Genomic DNA, 20,982 nt, shown 5'->3' with positions numbered 1-20,982 from the left:
TGCAAACCATTTGTACCCCGAAGGACCTACATATATATCTGTATATTCCTGTACTTCATCGAGTTATGCACTACTTAATGGCAATGTCTGATTGCATCTGCTTCCCTGGTCCTAGCCCCCATAAAGTCTATTAGACTAAAGCTTTGAGGTAGATAAAGGATTTATCATAAAAACTGGGTGCTAATTTACAATGTGCATTAAAATGTTATTATTATAATTACTACTGTACTACTTTGTTCAAAATATTTTAGTGTATCTGGCAGGTGTTTACCTAATATTGTTATGCAGAGGAAAGTGCACTATATACTAAGGCAAACATTTGACTCACTGGCAATGGCTATTAACGGTCCCTAACGGTGCCACTGTAAGTGGCCCGCTCTTCACCTGCTCTGCATGGTCTCCTGCCTCTCAATTTGACTTCAAGCCGACTTAAGAATGGAACCTGTTTGCAATCCTGCTTATGTATAAAATGTTGTTGGCACAACATCCAAATCACACAGAGTCCTCTTCACAGAACATTTCATTATGTTATTACATGATTACCTGTCTGTCTGTCTATCCATCCATCTATCTATCACCAGTATCCTTTAAACGGAGACCTCTATCCATTCTTTCATTCGGCAAGCACGCCCTGAGCTACTAATGTGTGCTAGACAGGTACGGGAGCAGCAGGCATGAAGAAAGCAAAAGCAGGACACAGGCACGAGCTTGTATGATGGAGACCAACAATAGTCAGATGAGCAGGGAAACGTGTGATGTGACGTGGGTGGCGCCCGAGGTAAGGCATGGGGTGCAGACCGGTGAGGATGCTGCTTTGGCAGGGCAACTGGGAAGGCCCTCCCGGGCAGTGAACATTTGGTCACCCATTGGGCTGCTAACTGCAAGGTCAGCAGTTCGAGACCACCTGCTGCTCTACAGAAGAAAGATGAGGCTTTTCTACTCCCGTAAAAAAAAAAGTCACAATCTTGGAAACTCACAGTGACACTTCTCCCCTGTCCTGTAGGCTTGCTGTGCATCGGTGTTGACTCAATGGCAGTGAATTGGCGGCTATGAGGGCTGGTATTGAGCAGAGGGTCCCAGGGGAACAGCCGAAGAGAGGGCTGTGGGGCACGAACGAGCCTGTGGAGCTGCTTTGGCCCTGGCCCTGTGGTTCTCCCACTGGATGCAAGGCCCCCTGGCTGCACGGTTGGCTTCCTGAGGTCTCCAGGGTAGAGACAGAGTGGGGATGCCCTCGCTTGACCTTCACCTGCTCCTCATGGCCGCCTGCCTCACAAGTTTCTGAGGAAAGCAGCTGCAGGCAGGGTCTGGCAGCCGTCACACCTTGCACTGTGCCTTCCTTTGCTGATGTTCTCGGCCCCCAGGATTCTGATTTCCACTAAGGAGACCCTGACTGGCCTTCCATATACTGTGGTTCCTGGGAATCTGGGCCTGTCCTCGGAGGGGAGCTGTAGGGCAGCTTCAATGAAGGGAGTAATTTCACTCATGAGAAACTGGGGCTGGGATTCGAGCAGGGACTGGAAGCTCAGAGTAAGATGCAGAGCACATTTCCCGGCTACACATCTTATCCTTCCCTCCCTCATTAGGGACACACAGTGACCATGCAGATGGCGAGATTGAGGTTCAAATTCAGCTCTACTGTCTATTAGCCAGGCATCCTCGGGTGTTTTAAATGTTTGAACAACTGTTACGTGCTCAACAGCTGCCCACAGGGTTGATGGTTTGAACCCACCCAGAAGTACCCTGGAAGAAAGGTCTGGCAATCTATTTCGGAAACATGGGCCATTGAAGCCCCTATGGGGCACAGTTCTTCTCTGGCACGTGTGAGACAGACCAGATTGGGACTCGGCAGCCAGGGGTTACCAGTGTGGGCGTACTCATGAACTTCTTTCTCAGCAGCTCGCTGGACCATCCTGAGCCTTCGTTTCTTTACCCATAAAACAAGGATCAGGACCTTGAGAAGTTGTGGGAATTCCACGAGATGAAGGGGATGGGGTTTCCAGCTTCAGCAAATCAAAAGGCAGATTCATCACAACAAAGTGCTGGTCTAACTACCACCACCACCACCACCACCACCACCACCACCACCACCACCACCACCTAGAACCTAAACCTCTGCTGCAGAGCAGAGTTCTGCTCATAGCAACCCCACGGGACCGTGGAGAACTGCCGCGTCGGGTTTCCAACACTGCTGCAGATCTGTACGGGAGTAGATAGCCACATTGGCCTCCCGAGGATCTACTGGTGGGTTCGAACAGCTGACCTTGTGGTTAGCAGCCCGAGGTCTAACCCACTGTGACACCAGGGCTGCAGGCGTTAATATACTCGGTTTCAAATACTGCAGGTGTACCTGGCATTCAGATCGCAGTGCAGCCTGCAGCCAGACCTGGGGATAAAGATGATTCAGAAAAACGTTCGTGTCGGAGAAGCACGTCCCAGCGGAAGAGACATGGGGAGAGTAATTGTGTGCAGGCCCATTGGAGACAGGGACAGAGTGACTGGGAATAGAGGCCGTCCCCTGGAGCTGGAAAGAAATGAAATGCGAGCTCACTCTTGCCCGGTGCAGGAGTTGGCAGGCTGTCAGTGTCCCCAGTGGCTGAGACCTTGACGCCAGGCGAGTGCATGAAGCGAGACAGATGTTCGAGGTTGCTTTTCCACCAAGTCTTCCGGGAAGATGAACCCTTTTCCCTTCCCTCTCAAAGCAGACTGCTGCCAAACAGGAAATGGACAACCCAACGTGCCTCCTCCTTTTCCACAGGCAGATTACGACGAAAATGAACCTAACTGAGGGTAAAGAGAAGATCACACTGTCCCCTGACTCGGTAGAATGTGCATTTCTCAGATGAAGTGAGAATCCTTCCTTATTCTGCTTCTCCCAGAGGCCTCGAGGTAAATTTTCCACATGCCACTTGGGGATTGACTAGGTGACACACAGTTGCCGTCTCTGCCTCTAAACTAAAACTGACCCCAATTTCCTGTGAAGGAGCGTACCTCAAAATATAACAGGAGAAGATCTGTTCTTAGAAGTGACGGCCATCAGACATGTTCCTATCGACTCTTGCAAACGAATTGAAGCTGGTCTTCATCCATGTGCAATCCCTGGTGGCGCAGGCAGTTTATGCAGTGGCTGCTGGCGGACAGGTTGGGGATTTGTGTGCCCAGGGGCCCCTCAGAAGAAAGGCCTGGTGATCTGCTTCCCCCTAAACCAGCCATTGGAAACTCTGTGGGACACTTCTGCTCTGACACCCATGTGTCTTCAGGACTTGGTCGTGGTTTGATGATGAGTGGTTTGGTTGCTCGGTGTTAGTAAAGGCTGCCTCTTGATTCCCTGATCGGATCGGTAGAAGATGTAGTGGGGTTCCTATAGGGATAAACACTATGGCAAAGGTGGGCATTGTTCTCAGGTCATATAATCTTCTAATCCTGTCTCCCAGACAATGAGGTGGTATGCCTTCCTAGTGCCCACGGACCATTATTTGTACATCTCTAAAACACTTCTCCACAACAGTTTCTCATGATGGGCAGAGAGGGAGAAGACCACTCAGTTTTTGCCATTTGCCATTGTCCTATGGTCACCCCAAATCAACAGACACTCTTGCAAGAGTGAGGAGTGGACTTTACTGGCAAGTCAAGTTAAAAGCTGGGCAGGCAGGCGGGGTTGGGGTTGGGGGAGCATGTCTGTTTTGGAGAAAGAAATTGCACTTCTGTTGATGGGTAAACCGGGTGGGAATACCTGCCATTGGGAAAAAACACTTAACATTTTTTAATATAGACCCCATGGGGAAACCGTGTCCCGTATATGTGCCTTCTTAATTAAATACCTTTGACTTAGTTTCTACCCAGTTCTTGGTGACACTGGCTGAATGCTATAGACAAGTGGGACTTTAGCCTCTGTCCTTTCGAGATGCATGCCATCATTGCTGGGCCACACCCAAAGGATTTGATCTGGAAATGCCGCTAAATGAACTTGAGTGGAGCAAACTTGAGGAACTGAAATACTCCCTTGGACTTGAGGCTGAGATGCCCTCGTGTAAGAAGCAGCGGATGACTGCTGTCTCAAGGTTACGGAATTGGGGGTCCTTGGGCTTTGGTCTCTTGTTTTGAGGATGCCCAGTGAATGGTGGCCGGGGACTACCATCTATTTACTGTTCGCATGTTATCTTTGCTTTTTTATGCCATGTGTTGGTCTAGCCGGCATGCTTTTGCCTTTGTGAATGTTTCACCCTATCTCCAACCCTCCTTGCTTGTGTAAATATTAGTTTTTAATCTGTACGAGTCAACAATTCGTGTATTTTGATCTAAAAAACTGTCTTATACATGTACATTTTCCTTTTCTCAATAATGTTTTAAATTCTATATCGTTGGCTAAATTAACGATACTATCAATAGAATTACCTTATATCCTATACGGATGATTTATAAAGTTCTTCAATAAGAGGATAATGATGTCTCTAAAGTGAGCCAGGGATATATTTAGGCCATACACGATTAAGCACTCACTAAATCTTAGCCCTAATTTGAGAACAATTAGTTCTTATGACATGGCCCTACTTAGTGTTGCACTCATGAAGAGATCATTGAAGATATGGGTGGTATAGCAAAATGTGGTGAAGAAAGCAGATGGTGCCCAGAAATCAGAAAGAATAGTGCCTGGGGTTAAAGGCTTGTCTTAAAATAAGCAACATTCTAAGTGAGGTGTCAATTAAGTCCACATGGAAGAAGAACAACAGTCTGTGTGATCCAAGGATTGTAAATAATAAAATCTAAATCCAGAGGAAGGAATGATATTAGAGCATAAATTCTGAATACGTGGTTTACAGAAAATTATGATGATATTGGAAGCCGAAAATCCATTTGCAACATCCCCATGTGGGTTACTTACTGCCACAGAGTCAATGCTGATTCACAGGGACCCCTGTGGGTTTCTGAGACTGTAACTATTTAGAATAGAAAGCTCAGTCTTTCTTGTGAGGAGCTTCTGGTGATTTTGAACTGTGTGTTAGTCCAGGTTGACTAGAGAAACAAATCCAGTGACACTTATATGTGTGTAAAGTAAGAGAGAGCTTATCTAAAACAGCAATTATATATTGAGAAAACATCCCAGCCTCGTCCAGATCAAGTCCATAAGTCCAATATTAGCCCATATGTCTGATACTAGTCCATACATTCCTCTTTAGACTCACATGGCACATGCAATGATGCCGATTGAAGGAAGGTCCCAGGCCAGTGGTGGATCCAATGGTGGTGAAAGCATCTCACCCCTAGTGTGGGTCTCCAGGTGGCTCCTCCAGCCCAGGGCTCTGGCTCCCATCAGCATAGCTTCATGTGGCTAGTCAACAGAATGAAGCAGAGAGAGTTGCCTCCTCCACGGAGGAAGACAGGAGTTCCCAGAATCCTCAGGTGAAGGCTATGCCCACATGGAGGAATCATTGGCTATGACCTGATTGACAGGCTAGACTCCACCTCTTCTCTCATGTTGACAGGAGATTATGTATCTGCCACAGACCACCCCTTGTCAACTTGACACTTTTACACAACTCTATAGCCATATATAATTTTTAAACAAAACAATAATACAATCACGTTTGTACCTAACAGGATAAAGCTAAAATGCATGCAACTCAAAATGCACCAGCCTCATTGAAACATAATATCCTATAAGTGAACAAAACAACAATATTCTATGCCAATCTTATAATCCTATGAACATATTCCCCCAGCTATGAAAGTTTGTAAGCCAGCCACTTCATGCTTTTATCCTCCAATTTGGGGTATCCAATTTCTATATTGTTCACTTACATTAACCCAGTGCTCTGAGGAGACAATCATAATCTTTGATGTGAGGAATCTTCATTCCAGTTTGAACCTTATATCTGTAAGCAAAGTAAAATCAGCACAGGCCATCCATAGTCATCAGCAATATGCACCAATTCACAGGCTCAAAAATCTTCTCTTCATCTGGTCAGGTTCTGGTCAACTCAACGTGGGCCACCTCGCTTAGCCTTACCCGGGTGCCCATTGGTTATCTCACCTTTAGACCATGGGCAGCATCACAAATTCTCAAGGACCCCAGCCCCCTTGGCGTAGGTCATGAACTTCAGACCAGCCAACCAGCTCTCATCTTCTCCAGTCACTGTGAACCAAGTCCATGGGTGTCAATGGCCCAACTCAACCCATCTCTTTATTGTTGCATTTCTCCCACTTCCACTAGACAATTGGATCCAGGTGGTCACCTAGCAAGCATTTTAGGTTGCCTGCAGGCCCCCTTTAACATTCAGTCCTAGAGAGGAGAGTTTCTTCATGGCTCCAACATTTTTCCAGCTTCTAGCACAAACCACGAGTACAAAACTAAAAAAACCCAAAGGGTTCCTTTTTCCCCTTCAATCTGTCATGGTCCCTTTGGTGGTCACCCCTACCTCACACAAACCCCTAGGCTGGTCTCTTCACCTTCGAATGTCCTGAACACTCAAGACAGTGGGTGGGGCTTAGCTTTTCAGAGCCTTCTTTGCCACCCTCTCCTACATCTATTTAAAGATTCAAATTGGTGGCTCACAAACTCAAAGTATTCCACAGATATGAACTATGGCCTTAGGCCTCTGACTGCATCAGGCCAGGGCCTTCTGTCAGTCAGTCATTTTGACCTTCTGTCAGCTGTTTCCACTGAAAGGCATGGTCTCTGAGAAATTCAAGGGGTGATTTGGCCCCCTGAGCTCAAAATATACATTGGTTACATTCATTTTCACCATTTCCAGCAGGAATCGCCAAAGACAACAACCAAAGAAGATAATAAAAAAGTTTAACTTCCCATATTCTTTCCAGGAAACCACGTGGACATATCAGACCTCTGGCTAGCCCAAGGCGAAGAACTGCCCTGAGGTAAAGGTCAAATAAATCTCATCTTCACAATTTGTTTCTCTAGTACCCCACTCCCAAGGTACCATACTGTGTGAGTTTGGGTCGACTAGAGAAACAAATCCAGTGACACTCACATGTATGTAAAGAGAGCTTTATATTAAAGAGCAATTGCGTATTGAGAAAACATCCCAGCCCAGTCCAGATCAAGTCCGTTAGTCCAATATTAGCCCATATGTCCGATACTAGTCCATAAATTCCTCTTTAGACTCACCAACATGTAACCACTCTACCACTTCCGGTAAATACCTTCTGACCAGAGATGCGAGCAGCCTTGCTGTCAGACAGAGACCATTGTGAAGTGGATGATGGCAGATGCAGTTAGGTTAAAATGTAACACCTTACCTTCTGATCTCTCTTTTGACCCATTTAACATTTGTTCCAGTTTTTAATATTTTCTACTTTGTTTCGATTAAGGTTTTTCTCTGTTTTATTTTATCTTTGTTTTATATGACTTTCTGTATATGAAATCCAGGATAGGTAAAACTATACGAACAATAACTGAATTAATAATCTCCTAGGGGCTTGGCATGGGGAGCTTGGAGGGGGTAGGGGGATGGAGAGTCAATAGCAACAAGTACAAGAAGAAGAATGTTCTAAAATGGATCATGGCGATGATTTCACAACTCTTCTTAATATGATTGAACTTTTGAATTGTGTGATGTGGGAATTACATGCCAATAAAATTGTTATTTTTTTAAGTGGTAGTGTAGGGTTAGGGGGAGCAGAGGGGCCTGCTGAGCAGGAATGTGGATGCGCCAGGAGGTGTTTTGAGAGCACTAGGTCACTTACAAACCTTGCAAGTTTCCATTAGTCACTGCGCTCAGTGCTTCCCATCCAGGATCCCTTTGATGGTCACCCCATCTCACATAGTCAGGGCCTGGGTGCCAATTTTACAGACTTGAGACCCAGCATATTTGAACTACTCCTTGGATCTGGCCCAGAGAAGCCACACAGCTAGCCGGGTGTCTGGATGGCAAAGCGTAACTACTCTGTCTTCTTGTGTCTTGGCATCGGACTTTGTCCTGAGGTCCTGTTTGCCACAGGTAGATCTGCTCACTCTGCCTGCCCAAGTGGAGAGAGGACAGGCTGGTTTCTGATCCCTCCTCTAGGATGAGTATGTGCCCGGCTCTTTGAAAGTCACGAGGCCTCTCAGGGAGCAAAATGAGGAATGGGCTAAGTTGACAGATGGCCCTGGTGGACCTATCTTACGTCTTGTAGTTCCTGCCAAGAACAAGGTGGGTTTTATTTCATGCACTCACTTCTTCATTAATTGACCCATTCATTCATTCAATGGCTAGCTCCTCAGTGCCAACTATGGGCCTGGGGAGCCATGGGAGTTGGGCAGGCAGTTCCTATCCTTGCAGAGCTTAGAGGCAGTCCAGGACACAGGCTGGGGGCTGAAAAGGGCTGTTAGGAGGGAACCCGCACCCCCATCCCCCATCTAGGATGGGATGGGGTCAGGCAGGTCTCTGTGGAAGGGAGAGACATCTACAGTAAGAGATGGAGAATCTACTTGCGCTGACCAGGCTCGGAGGGAACAGTCTATGCAAGGGGAGGGGATGCAAGGAACATTTTTGTGTTAGACTGTGTTGACTACAGAAACAAATCAAGACACTCACATGTGTGGAAGAGAGAGCTTTATACCAAAGAGCAATTGCATATTGAGAAAACATCCTAGCCCAGTCCAGGTCAGGTCCCTAAGTCGAATATTAGCCTGTATGTCCGATACTAGTCTATAACTTCCTCTTCCTCACACTGCTCATGCAATGATGCTGGATGCAGGAAGATCACAGGCTGGTGGGTTTAAAGTCTTGTGGATCCAGTGGTACTGGAAGCATCTCAGCACTGGCTTGGGTCTCCAAGTAGCTCCTCCAGCTCTCCGAGTTTCGCTCCTCCAACACAGCTTCATGTGGCTTGTCAACAGGAAAGTGAAGCAGAGAGAGAGTGTGGCCTGCCTCTTCTGATGGCAGAATCAAGAGAAAGAGAGAGCGCGAAAGAGAGACAGAGAGAGAGAGGAAGTTCCCAGAATCCTCATGTGAAGGCCACGCCCACAAGGCGGCATCAATCAGGCTGTGACCTGATTTGCAGGCTAGACTCCACCCCTTCCCTCTATTTATCAAGTTGACATGAAACTATGTATTTACCACACATTTGAAGAATCAAAAACTCTGCTGAGTGTCCCCAGGGGCCTTGGAGTGCGGTGGGGAGGGAGGAGGATGGACAGATAGAAGGGACACTTCGTGCAGGCTCTCAGAGACCACAGGAGGAGTTTGGTGTTTGTTCCAGGGCCGGCACAGGCCGTTGCTCAGGTTGTGCACTGCACAGGAATGTCCAGCTAAGAGGGAGGCCGGGTGTGCAGGCTTATGTGTGCCTGGAGGAGGGTGCCTACTTCTAGTCTAACACAGGGTGGGTGGTGCTTTTCTGGATGCCAGGCGTGGGGCCCGGTCAGATGTGTGATTGGGGGGCCATTGCTCTGATTGCAGGGGTTCTTGGGTGAGTATGGGACAGGGGTGGGGAGTGGGAGAGTACCAGCCTCTGGTGAGTGCATGGGGAGGGAGAGACATGAATGAATTCAACAGATATCCAGAGGCCTGTGAGCCCTGAGAACCACTGGATTGGACCGCCTCCTGGGAGTTCGAGAAGGCAGGAAATTCTTCTGGGAGCAGAGGTCCCCATGGAGGAGGATAACTACTTTGAGCCCTGGCTCAGGCTCTCCAGCTCTCCCTCAGCCAGTTGCTCCAACAGTGGGAGGCCCAGGGGAGGCTGCGTGACCAGCAGGGAGACTTGAGAGCGCAGAGTCTGGAGACCCGAGCTGTCTAGAACCCTCTCCTCTGAGGGCTGAACACGGTTCCTCCTGCCTTGCTGCCTTAATACTCCAACCCTTAAACACTTACGGAATGTCTGCCAAGTACCTGGCTCCATGCCCAGCCTAGCGGGGGCTTCTGAACCCGACGACCAGTCTTGACTCTCAAGGAATTCACTCAGGGACAGGAAGGACACTCCACGGTTAGTCTTGGGTAGCTTCTCCTTGGGGGCCATTGTGAATCTTCACTGCCGAGTTCATGCCGCCTCATAGAGAGCCTATAGGACAGGGTGGAACTGCCCCCATGGGTTTCCAAGACTGTCACTCTTTACGGGAGTAGAAAGCCCCATCTTTCTCCCACGGAGTGGCTGGTGGTTTCCAAGTCTGACTACAGATTGCAGCCCAATGCATAGCTGCTGTGTTCCCAGGAGTATGGTTGTTACAGAAACATTCATGGTCGAGTTCAAGTTTATGTTTTCATGTATGAGTTTTTGTTTGAACACCTGATTCAATTCTTTTGGGATTGTACTTAGGAAAGGCATTACTGGGTCATGGTAATTCTAAGTGTAGTTGTTTGAGGAACCCTAAGCAAGAGTCCTGGTGGCATAGTGGGCAACATGTTGGGTTGTGAACCACAAGGTGAGCAGTTCAAAGCCACCAGCCCCTCCATGAGTGAGAAATGAGGCTTTCTACTCCCATAGAGAGTTACAGTCTTGGAAATGCACAGTGGCAAGCTTAGGCTGTCCGATGGGTCAGCACTGACTTGATGGCTGAGAGTTTGGTTTTTGTATTTTAAACTGTTTTCTAAAGCAACCACGTCTGTTTACATTTCCACTAGCAATGTACAAGGGTTTTAGTATTTCCATGCCTTTCCTGGTGCTTTTGACTGTTGGCCCTTTTGATTTGGTGGCGCTAGCAGTAAGCGTTCACCTGCTAGCCTCAAAGTCCGTGGTACAAACCCACCAGCGGCGCCATAGGAGAAAGACGAGGCTGTCTATTCCTGTAAAGATGTACAGCCCCCCAAAACCCTGGATAGGGCCACGCTGTGAGTCACAATTGACTTGATAGCAGTGGGTCTTGGGGGGCTTAGTGGGTGTGAAAAGGAGCCTGATGGCACTGTGGGTCAGGCTGTGTGTGAGCTGCTCCCTGAGAGGTGAGTGGTTCAAAACCACCAGCTGTGCCTTTCGGGAAAGATGAGACTGCCTTCTGCCATAAAGATTTACCGTCTCAGAGAGCCTGGGTTTGCTGTGAGCTGTAATCCCCTTGAAAGACGACAGTGGGTTGCTCTTGGTTGAGCGGGTATGGGGAGTCCCTGAATGGTATAACGGGTTAAAGCGCGTGGCTGCTGACCGCAAGGATGGAGGCTTAAGTCCACCCGAGGTGCTTCTGAAGAAAGGTGGAATCCCTGTGTCACCGAGTGGGAGTTAGCTTGATGGCAGTGGGTCTCAGTGGATTGGAAGTTGTCTCTCATGGGAGGTTCCTCATACATAACCATGGCTCCTAACAACCCTGGAATTACTCTCTGCCCTACAGCCTAGCCTTTCCCAGGAAGTCAGACAGCTGCAGTCTTACACTCAGCCTCTCCCGCCCAGCCTGATGCTGCACCCGGGCCCAGGCAGCATCCCTTTTTGTTGCTCTGTAATCGTCCACCGCTTGGTGCTCCTTGCACACCCCGTGAAGTCTGAAGCTGTCCTGACCCAGGGAATTAAAGTCATGGGCTTTGACAGTCTAGGGGAGACCTGGCTTGAGCCCCTTGGTCTCCGAGCCGACTCCCCTGGCAGGGTCCTCTGAGCAGCAGAGCTGGGCCTAGGAGCCGGAGGCCCCTCAGGTGGAGTGGGGACCCAGCCAGGACTGGAATATTTGTGTGCATGGCCCCCTCCCTGTGGGGCTGCGGCCCAGCAAAGCAGATGGAGCCTGAGCTGCCCTGGGCAGCTGGTGCTTGGCTCCCGGGCCCTGCTGCCCTGCTGTCTCCGGGTGCCCCAGCAGCGCCTTGGGCTGGTGAACAAAGCCGTTTTCTTTTTCTGGTATCTGCTTTCATCTTGCCCTGGGAGGCCTGCAGCCTGGGGCTTTGAAAACTACAATCAGCTCCATGTCCTCTGTCCCCCCACTCCCACCCCCTGGGCCCCATCCATCCATCCATCCGTGTTCTCTAGTTCAGGGACTGTGATGAAATGATGATGGCATAGCCATGAATTTGTATGTACCAGGTACATCATGGACATCGGGACCCATGAGACAGACAGGATCCGCAGCCCCTGTGGTTCATTGACTCGGTCAGAGCAGCACTACTGGTGGGCGGCATGGCTGGGATTGAACCTCCTCTTTGGCCCTTGGGACTCCCTGAGAGGCACAGACAGCTAACGAACTTGCCTGCTAACTGAGACGTGGAAGGTTTGAATCCATCCAGAGGCACCTGGTGATCTAGTTTAAAAAAAAAAAAAAACAGCCATTGCAAACTTAAAGTGGAGTCCAGTTTTACTCAGACATGTATGGGGTTGCCTCATCTGTGCTTTTATCCACTACTGAGCCAGGCAAGCATTGGACTGCTAACCTTAGGGTCAGTGGTTCAAACCCACCAGATGCTCCTGGAGAGCAAGTGGAGGCTTTCTGCTCCTGTGAAGATTTCCAGCTTCAGAAAATAGGGTTCTTATGAATCAGAATTGACTTGATGGTGGTGGGTTTTGGAGATTGTTTTTTGTCATTTGTGTGTGTGTGTGTGTGTGTGTGTGTGTGTCCCAAACTTGAATCATTTGTAGTCTACCTTCCTGAGTGACTTCTACCACCTTGACTCTTACTTCTTTAATATTTTTATTAACACAGGTTTCAAATGAACTTTTCTTTTTAATTCAGCAGAAACACATCTTGTGCAAATATATACTTACATACATACTGTGTTTGTCTGGGTAGACTATAGAAACAAATTCATAGACCCTCGTATGTGTATAGGAAAGAGCTTTATATAAAGAGTAATTGTACATTAAGAAAACATCCCAGTTCAGTCCAGATCAAGTCCATAAGTCCAATATTAGCCCATATGTCCAATACTAGTCCATAAATTCCTCTTTAGATGCATGCAGCCATGCAATGATGCTGAATGCAGGAAGATCACAGACCAGTGGGTGGAAAGTCTTGTGGATCCAGTGGCGGTAGAAGCATTTCAGCGCTGACAGGGATCTCCATGTGGCTCCCCCAGCTTCCAGGGCTCTGGCTGCATCAGCATAGCTCCATCAGGCTCATTTTCTGTAATGTCTTGCCCGGAAGTCAGTGTGTGTCCCGCCTCCAGTGAGCTAGTGCCTCCTAATGAGGTCATCAAACTGCGACCTGATTGACAGGCTAAACTCCACCCCTTCACTCTTCAGTCTTAAGTTGACAACAGATTATGCAACTATCACACACACTTTTTTGTGTATACATATATGCATATATATGTGTGCACACACACATATATGTCACACATGTACAAAATAAACATCTCACGCATGGACCACTCAAGTTGGTCAGGGTGCCCTCCAGGGCCCTGGGAACTACAGCTGGGGAGGAAAACGATGTGGAGGGCGATAGTTTGCTTATGTTTCTTCCTTTCTCCTTGAGGGGAGATGAGTTTTCAGCACCTGAGTTTGCGCCGTGCCCCAGAAGAGCCACACTGCAGGCACTGGCAGGATGTTGCGGGAGCAGAAGGCAGGACAAGTGAAGGGGATAAGGGGGTGAGGAGGGCCACGTAGCATGCCCCCCTTCCCCATGGAGAGGACTGGCAGGCAGCCTTGCTTCCTGACGGTTGGTCGGTGGAGCAGGAGGCTGGTGAGGAGCTGGGGCACTAGCAGCAGGGTAAGCTGCGCCGACAACCGCAATGGCTGTGGCCAGCGTGGAGATGCTGGCAGGCTGGTGTTCTCCGTGTGAGGTCTCAGGCTCTTGGTCTGAGGGGCTAGAGACCCTGTCGTCTTCCAGGCGCTTTGGTCCTGAACGTGGACAAGTCAGCCTGGCTTCCGATTGATCTTCTGATTGATCGTTTCTCTCGCTAAAAGACTTTCCGCACCGTGTGCCCCTCGCTGCACCCTGCCCTCCTTGAGGTCCTGTGGTCAGATGCCTTCTGCACCATCTCCTCTAGGGGCAGGAGCTGCCTCCGTGGGGCCCACCGAGCCTTGGCTGGGATTTGGGTGACTCAGAACATCTGGGGGTCAGCCTGTCAGTTCACCGTTAGTGCAGACCTGTCCGCCTGCGTGCCAGCCAAGCACTGTGCTTACCGGCTGGATGTGCTCCTCTCTGGGAGTTGAACTGTCCGGGCATCTGTGCTGAAGCCAGATCTTCAAAGGCATCACTCAGCTCAGCAAAGATTGACTGAAGGCCAACTGAATGAAAGGATATGGTCAACTCTGAGCTGGCCAAAAGCTCAGAGGAGCTGGCTGCTGCATAGACAGAGCCCTGAAATACCCATGTCCTTGTCCCATTCGATGGCCAGGGCATGACATGGACAGGCAGAAGCCACTCAGGAAGCCAGCCTACATTCATGGGGGGGACAGCAAGTGTCCAGCATGCGTGTGTCACCTCCTCCCAGGGATTTGTGCCACAGCAGTGCAATGGTCAAGTTCATGAGTCAAGTTGGCTGATAGGCAAGTCCCAAAGGTTGCCGGTTCTGCTCCTCCTTCAAGAGCATCAGTATGTCTGTCTGAGCTCATGATCGCAGCTAGCTCGTCAGTCTGTTTCATGAAGGGGGGCCCTTGTTTCCACTGACCCTCCTCATGACCACCCATGATGCCCTGTTCTGGTGACAGGTCTTTGCTGATGGTGTGTCTAGAGTAGGCCTGCCGAAGCCGCACCACCTTCCCTTTCAGGAGCATTCCCGCAGTGAAGGTGTTTTGTAGATGTGGTTGCCTTCCGCAGTCATGTGATCAAGTGCGTGGGCCTCCTCTCACCCGTTGAAAGGAGTTAAGAGCAGAATTGGGGTTTCTCTGAGGAGAGAGAAGTTCCACCTGTGAACTGTAGTGTCTGCTCCTATCCCAAGTCCAACCTGCCAGCCTGCTCTGCGCAGGTCCAGGCTTCCCTCTGTAATTCCTTGGAGTCTCTCTCTCTCTCTCTCTCTCTCTCTCTCTCACACACACACACACACACACACACACACACACACACACACACACACACACACACACACACACACACACGGGGCTTTACAAAGTTCATGGAAAGTTTTCATTATCTTTTAATTCTGTTTTCAATGAACTCAAAACAAATCTTTTTACAACCTTTATATAAAAAATTTGTCTTCACAGTCCCTCTCAGAAGGGCCACATGGAAGGGATGATAATTCCGGGTGGAGTATAACACGGATGAAACACATAACTATCCTCTAGTTCTTTAATATTTCCTCCCCTTACTATTATGGTTTCTATTCATTTTACCTCATTAATCATGCTAGATTTGCGTATGTTCATTTGTATGTGTAAGATCATTCGGTACATGAAAGCCAAGGTAGATAACCCTTCAGAAAGAATAGCGTGGTTCTAACATGTTATGGTTAACAGTAACAGAATCGTTCCCTGAGAGTACAGGAAGAGAGAGGACCAAACAATAGGATTACATGAGAATGGATATATTGGATGGTGTAAGATATGGCAAAAAAAACAACACCCCCCAAAACATGATGGGGGAAAAGGGTGCCTGTGGGATAAGGTGGGGGAGGGAGGGGAGAAAGGGGAGCTGATATCCAAGAGTTCAAGAAGAAAAAAAATGATTCAAAATGGATGGTGGTAGCAATTGTACAATACTGCCTAATGTGATTGAACTATGGAATATTATATCTATAAGAGCCCCCAATAAAATGATTAAACATTTTTTAAAGAAGGAAAAAACGTTTTCTTGAAAGAATACAGCCAGAATGCTCCTGAGAGGCAACTTGAGAGACCAGTCCCTGGAGAAGGACATCATGGTTGGTAAAGAGGAGGGGAAGCAAGAGAGAGGCAGGCCCTCCCTGAGATGGAGTCACACGTGACTACAACAATGGGCTCAGGCGTGGGAGCAGTGGTGAGGATGGCGCAGGACCGCTCTGTGGTTCTGAGAGTCGCTTTATGTTGAAATCAACTCAACGGACCCTAAGAACAATGTGTATAACTATAAACTCTGAAGTGTGTGTGTTAGCTTTTATATATTTATGCTTCTGGCTCTGGGTCTTTAGTGGAACCCAAACTGAACAGTGGGAATCCCAGAGGCAGCCCCAGAATCTTTCTGCACTTGGGGGACCCCATTCAGAGTTGGTCTTTGGAAGGGATTTACTGCCCCTCCTTGGCTACTGGGAAGGCCCTGGGGCTTCAAGACTGCTGGTCTTCACAGGACCCCAGAGTCCCAGACCAGCTGCCCTTGTCCATCTTCAAGGTCACAATTCACCTGGCTACCCCGAGCGCTGTGGTCTCTGGTTGGATGGGACAGGTGATGACGGGTGATGTTTCTGGGCCTTTAAAGCCCTTCCTTGGCTTTGCCCCATGCTAATGCCCTGCTGCTGCTGTTTTCAGTGGCTGTGGGTCAAGCCCTGACTCGTGGTGACCATGCACACATGGAATGAAGCAATGCCCAGTCATGCACTGTCCTTATGATGGCCTGGGAGATGGAACCACTGTGGTCCATAGGAAGTAGAAAGCCAGGTCTTTCTTCCTGGTCTGCGTGAGTCTGGACACTCTGCTGCAGTCTATGCAGCCTCCTCTGACAGATGCATGGGCCGGGAATCTAGCTCAGTCCTCTTACAACCCTGGATGATATTGTCTATTAAATTCATTCTTCCCTCCCGTCACCCTCCCTCCTTCCCTCCTTCCCTCCCTTCTTCCTTCTCAGCTTCTCTTCTCGTCCTTTCTTTCTCTTCTCACTCTCAGGAATATGAAATGGCCCACACTGTACCAGATACCATTCTGGATACAATCAAGAAAGCAGGGCCCCCACCAAGTACGTAGTGGGGGAAAGAGAAACAAAAAGCATCCAGAAAGACAACAGGGGCCATCTGATCGGTGGGTGGGGACCAGGGCTCCCGAGACCAAAGCAGGGGCTGGGGACAGAGAGGGTTGGAAGGTTGTGATTGCGGGGAGAGAGTGAGAGTTTGTAAAGACCTTCAGAGGGGCTAGGGAATGAACTGAACAGATTGCTGGGGAGGAGCATTCTAGGCAGGTGGGGCGGGGGATAGGGGCAGGGGTTACAAAGAGCTTAAGGCCAGAGGCTGCCTGGTATGTGCGAGCACCAGGGTGGAGGGACAGTGGAGATGAGAGATGAGTTCAGCCGGCAACAGGGCTGAGTGTGGGTTGGGGACCAGACCTGGGAGGGGTCCCCAAGCCCTCTCTCTATTGGTGGTTCTCTAAGTATGGGGCCCGAGCCACCCCCACAATTCCTGAATCAGAAACTGGGCTGGTGGGATCCCAGTGTTCTGTGTTCTGACAGGCCCTCCCAGGGGCATCTGATGCCCACTCCTGGCCCTGTCTGCGGAGTCTGCTCCGGCCGTGTGCAGCAGCAGGTGTGGTTCCAGACAGAAAGGTCTTTGTTGTCACTGTTGGCCTGACCCCTTGATCCCAAGAGATGTCGTCATCTTACTGTCTGGGCACTGACATTCAGACGGAAAGAAGCAGCCAGACAATGCTCTCCCAGGTGACTGGGGGGCACAGAACTGGGAGGCAGGGCTGCTGTGGGCAGATGTTCCAGGGTGGGATCCTGGCTGGAGGGTGAAGAGACCCCCAGGGCATCTGGCTCAGGCCACTCTGTGGTCGGGTGGGAGGAAGGGTACCCAGACAGGAGGGCTCAGTGGGCACTGGCTCCTTCTCCAGCAGGGCCCCCCACTGCAGAGAGGACCATCGCTGGCCTTACCTGGGAAACCCTATGACAGAGGTTATAGCTGCTGTTTCCGTGATGTCATGTGAACATCAATGGTTACAGGAGACGTGGGGCACTGCAGACCCCGTGGCATATTGGATGTAGTTGTGGGGGAGGCTTTTTACAGAGCCCTTCCCTACAGCCCATGTCCTTGCTGGAATACTATTGTGGCCGTGTGCCGCCAAGCGCATTCCAATGCACAGCGACCCCATAGCACCGAGGAGCACCACCCTGTAGGCTTTCCTAGGCTGCCGTCCTGGTGGAAGTCCATGCATGTCTTGCCTCCCTCAGAGTGGCTAGTGGATTCGAACCGCAGACCTTGCAGTTAGCAGCTGAGTGCTCAACCCCGGCACACCAGAGAGCATTCTCAGGGCTTGACTCTGGACCTCATTTCTAGTCTTGCCAGGTGGGTTTATCAGCCCCATTTTACAGATGAGGAAGCCAAGGCCCAGAATGATGGACCCCTTTCACAACCAAACTGATTTCTATTTTGACCTCTCCAAGGAGCCCCGGGGGCTTAATGGGTAATGAGTTGGGCTCCTAACCACAAGGTTAGCAGTTCAAACCCACGAGCTTCTCCAAGGGAGAAAGAGAAGGCTCTCTGCTCCCAGAAAGGTTTATAGGCTCAGAAACCCACAGGGACAGTTTGACCCTTTCCTGTGGGGCCACTGTGAATCAGAATTGACCCGATGGCAGTGAGTTTGCCCTACGTTTTCATGACTGGCATGGGAAAAGCAAGGATAATACAAATGTTACGAGGCAATAGAGGGTTTCCATATCTTTATGTGGGTGACATAAGTCCCGAGCGGACTCTGGTGGTAGGATTGGTGGGGCGGCGCCTGTATCTTCAGACCCACACAGTTACAGAGGTCATTACCAGGAGGTGGCATGCACCACAACTGGGAAATCAGCATCCCCAGGAAGCTGAGTGCCTGGAAATGGTGGGTGACATATATCCCACTGGTCCTGAAAGGATTAAGAAATATGTCCTTTGCTGGCCTTTTGACCTCAGCTCATTTCACAACAGAGGTGGGGGGTCTTTCCACATCCTTCTGCTACTTTCTCAATCATCTGGTGGCCTGTGGTTTGGGAATTGAGGCTATTGCCACTTTAATCCCTCCCCTGCCCTCCCAGCCTTCCCTCCCACCCTCCTGGACTCTCATTGTGCCATCCTTCAGTTCAGCTTTGCCTCCTGCGTCAACATTTTATCAGGTGCCCGCACTGTCCCAGGCAGATCTGGATCCTCGGGATTTAGTGCTAAATGAGAGACGGCCCCTGCGTTCTCCCACAGTTCATCACGGGGGCTTGCTTAGGATGGTCAGAGGTCCAGACACTGTGCAGTGGGGTTGGAGGGGATGGAAGGCTCCCCAGGGGAGGGGACAGTGGAGCTGGGCTTTGCACGTTGACAAAGAGTCCATCAGAAAGAGATGGGCAGTGGCGGGAGGAGGGTGAGGAGAAGAAACAGGTCACAGGGGACTTCGCGGGACCCAGGGAGAACCATCTCAGGGGTAGCACGCATTGTGTTTGTCTGAAGCGCAGCCAGTGGGGTCCGTGGAAGGGGGCCAGGTGGACAGGCGCTGCTGGGGCAGAGCCTCCAGGCCTGGAGTGCCCTGACAGGCAGTCAGAACTGTATCCGGAAGGGGCCCCAAGCCCCAGGCACCCAGTTCCTAAACATCTTTTCTTTTCTTTTTTTTTTTTTTTTAACATTTTATTAGGGGCTCATACAACTGTTATCCCAATCCATACACACATCAATTGTGTAAAGCGCATTTGTACATCGTTTCTCAAAACATTTTCTCTCCATTTAAACCCCCGGCATTAGGTCCTCATTTTTCCCCTCCCTCCCCGCTGCCCCCTCCCGCATGAGCCCTTGATAGTTTATAAATGGGTATTTTGTCATATCTTGCCCTGTCCGACGTCTCCCTTCACCCACTTTTCGGTTGTCTGTCCCCCAGGGAGGAGGTCACACACAGTTCCTTGTAATCGGTTCCCTCTTTCCTACCCATTCTCCCTTTACCCTCCCTGTTTTGCCACTCACACCACTGGTCCTATAGGGCTCATCCGTCCTGGATTCCCTATATTTTCAGTTCCTATCTGTACCAGTGTACCTCCTCTGGTCTAGCCAGACTTGCAAGACCGAATTCGAGTCATGGTAGTGGGAGCGGGGAGGAAACATTTAGGAACTAGAGGAAAGTTGTATTTCTCATCATTGTTACATCGCACCCTGACTGTCTCATCTCCTCCCCGAGCTCTGCAAGGGGATCTCCAGTGGCCTACTAATGGGCTTTGGATCTCCACTCCGCACTCCCCCCATCATTCACTGTGGTAAGATTTTTTGTTCTGATGATGCCTTACACCTGATCCCTTCGACACCTCGTGGCTGCATAGGCTGGTGTGCTTCTTCCATGTGGGATTTGTTGCAACATCTTTTCTATGTGGTTCTCAGTCCCTAACTTTAGTTGCCACCTCCCCTACCAGCCAGCACCACCTGCTCACAGTGTCTCAGGCTCCCAAAGGCCCCGGGCCTTTTAAACATCTGCCCTCAAGTGGCAAAATGAGCGAGGATTCCAAACCACAGCTTCCCTCACCGATGTGGCCTACTGCCCTCTTTTCAGAAAGAAATGACTCAGGACCCTCCCTGGCAATGAAAGGCGTTGGGACCGTAGCTCATAATCCAGGATAAAGTGTGGGTATCGACTTTGGCAGCACCCCTGGATTGCCTGTTGCTCTTAGGAGCCCTCAGTTCCAACTCACAGTGACATTGCAGACCCAAGGAAACACTGCCCAGTCCTGGGCCATCCTGCAACGGTCCCTGGGCTGTGAGCCCGTGGTGGCAGCACTGTGTCCACCCATCTCCTTGAGGGTCTTCTTCTTTCCCACCTCCTCTCCACTTGACCAACCGGATGTCCTTCTCCAAAGACTAGTCTTTCCTGAGGCCTTGTCCGAGTACGTGAGATGAAGCCTCGCTGCCCTTGCCTCTCAGGAGCACTCTGGACATACTTCTTCCAAGACAGATTTAGGCCAGGTGTGTTTACCTAGTGGTTGTCCTTCCCATGAAGGTACCAGGCCCACCGCAAGACAGACTGCAGGGGCCAAAGTCTCTAGGGCAGTGGTTCTTGACCTTCTTAATGCCGTGACCCTTTGATACAGTTCCTCATGTGGTGGCGACCCCCCACCCCCCACCCATAACATTATTTTCGTTGCTACTTCATCACTGTCATTTTGCTACTGTTATGAATCGGGGGACCTCTGTGAAAGGGTCATTCAACCCCCAAAGGGGTTGCGACCCACAGGTTGAGAACCGCTGCTCTAGTGGACCCCTCCCATCAGCCGTGGATACCTGGCTCTGGAAAAAAAATGCCTTATCTCCCTTTCAAAAAAAATTATTATTTTTTAAAATTTTTTTATTAAAAGATCATTTTACTGGGGAC

Source organism: Echinops telfairi, unplaced genomic scaffold, assembly GCF_000313985.2.
Source record: "Echinops telfairi isolate 266 unplaced genomic scaffold, ASM31398v2 ScPeMD7_2;HRSCAF=8, whole genome shotgun sequence".
NCBI classification, from domain to species: Eukaryota; Metazoa; Chordata; class Mammalia; order Afrosoricida; family Tenrecidae; genus Echinops; species Echinops telfairi.
The sequence above is the reverse complement of the archived record's forward strand: the minus strand, read 5'-3'. Positions refer to the sequence as shown.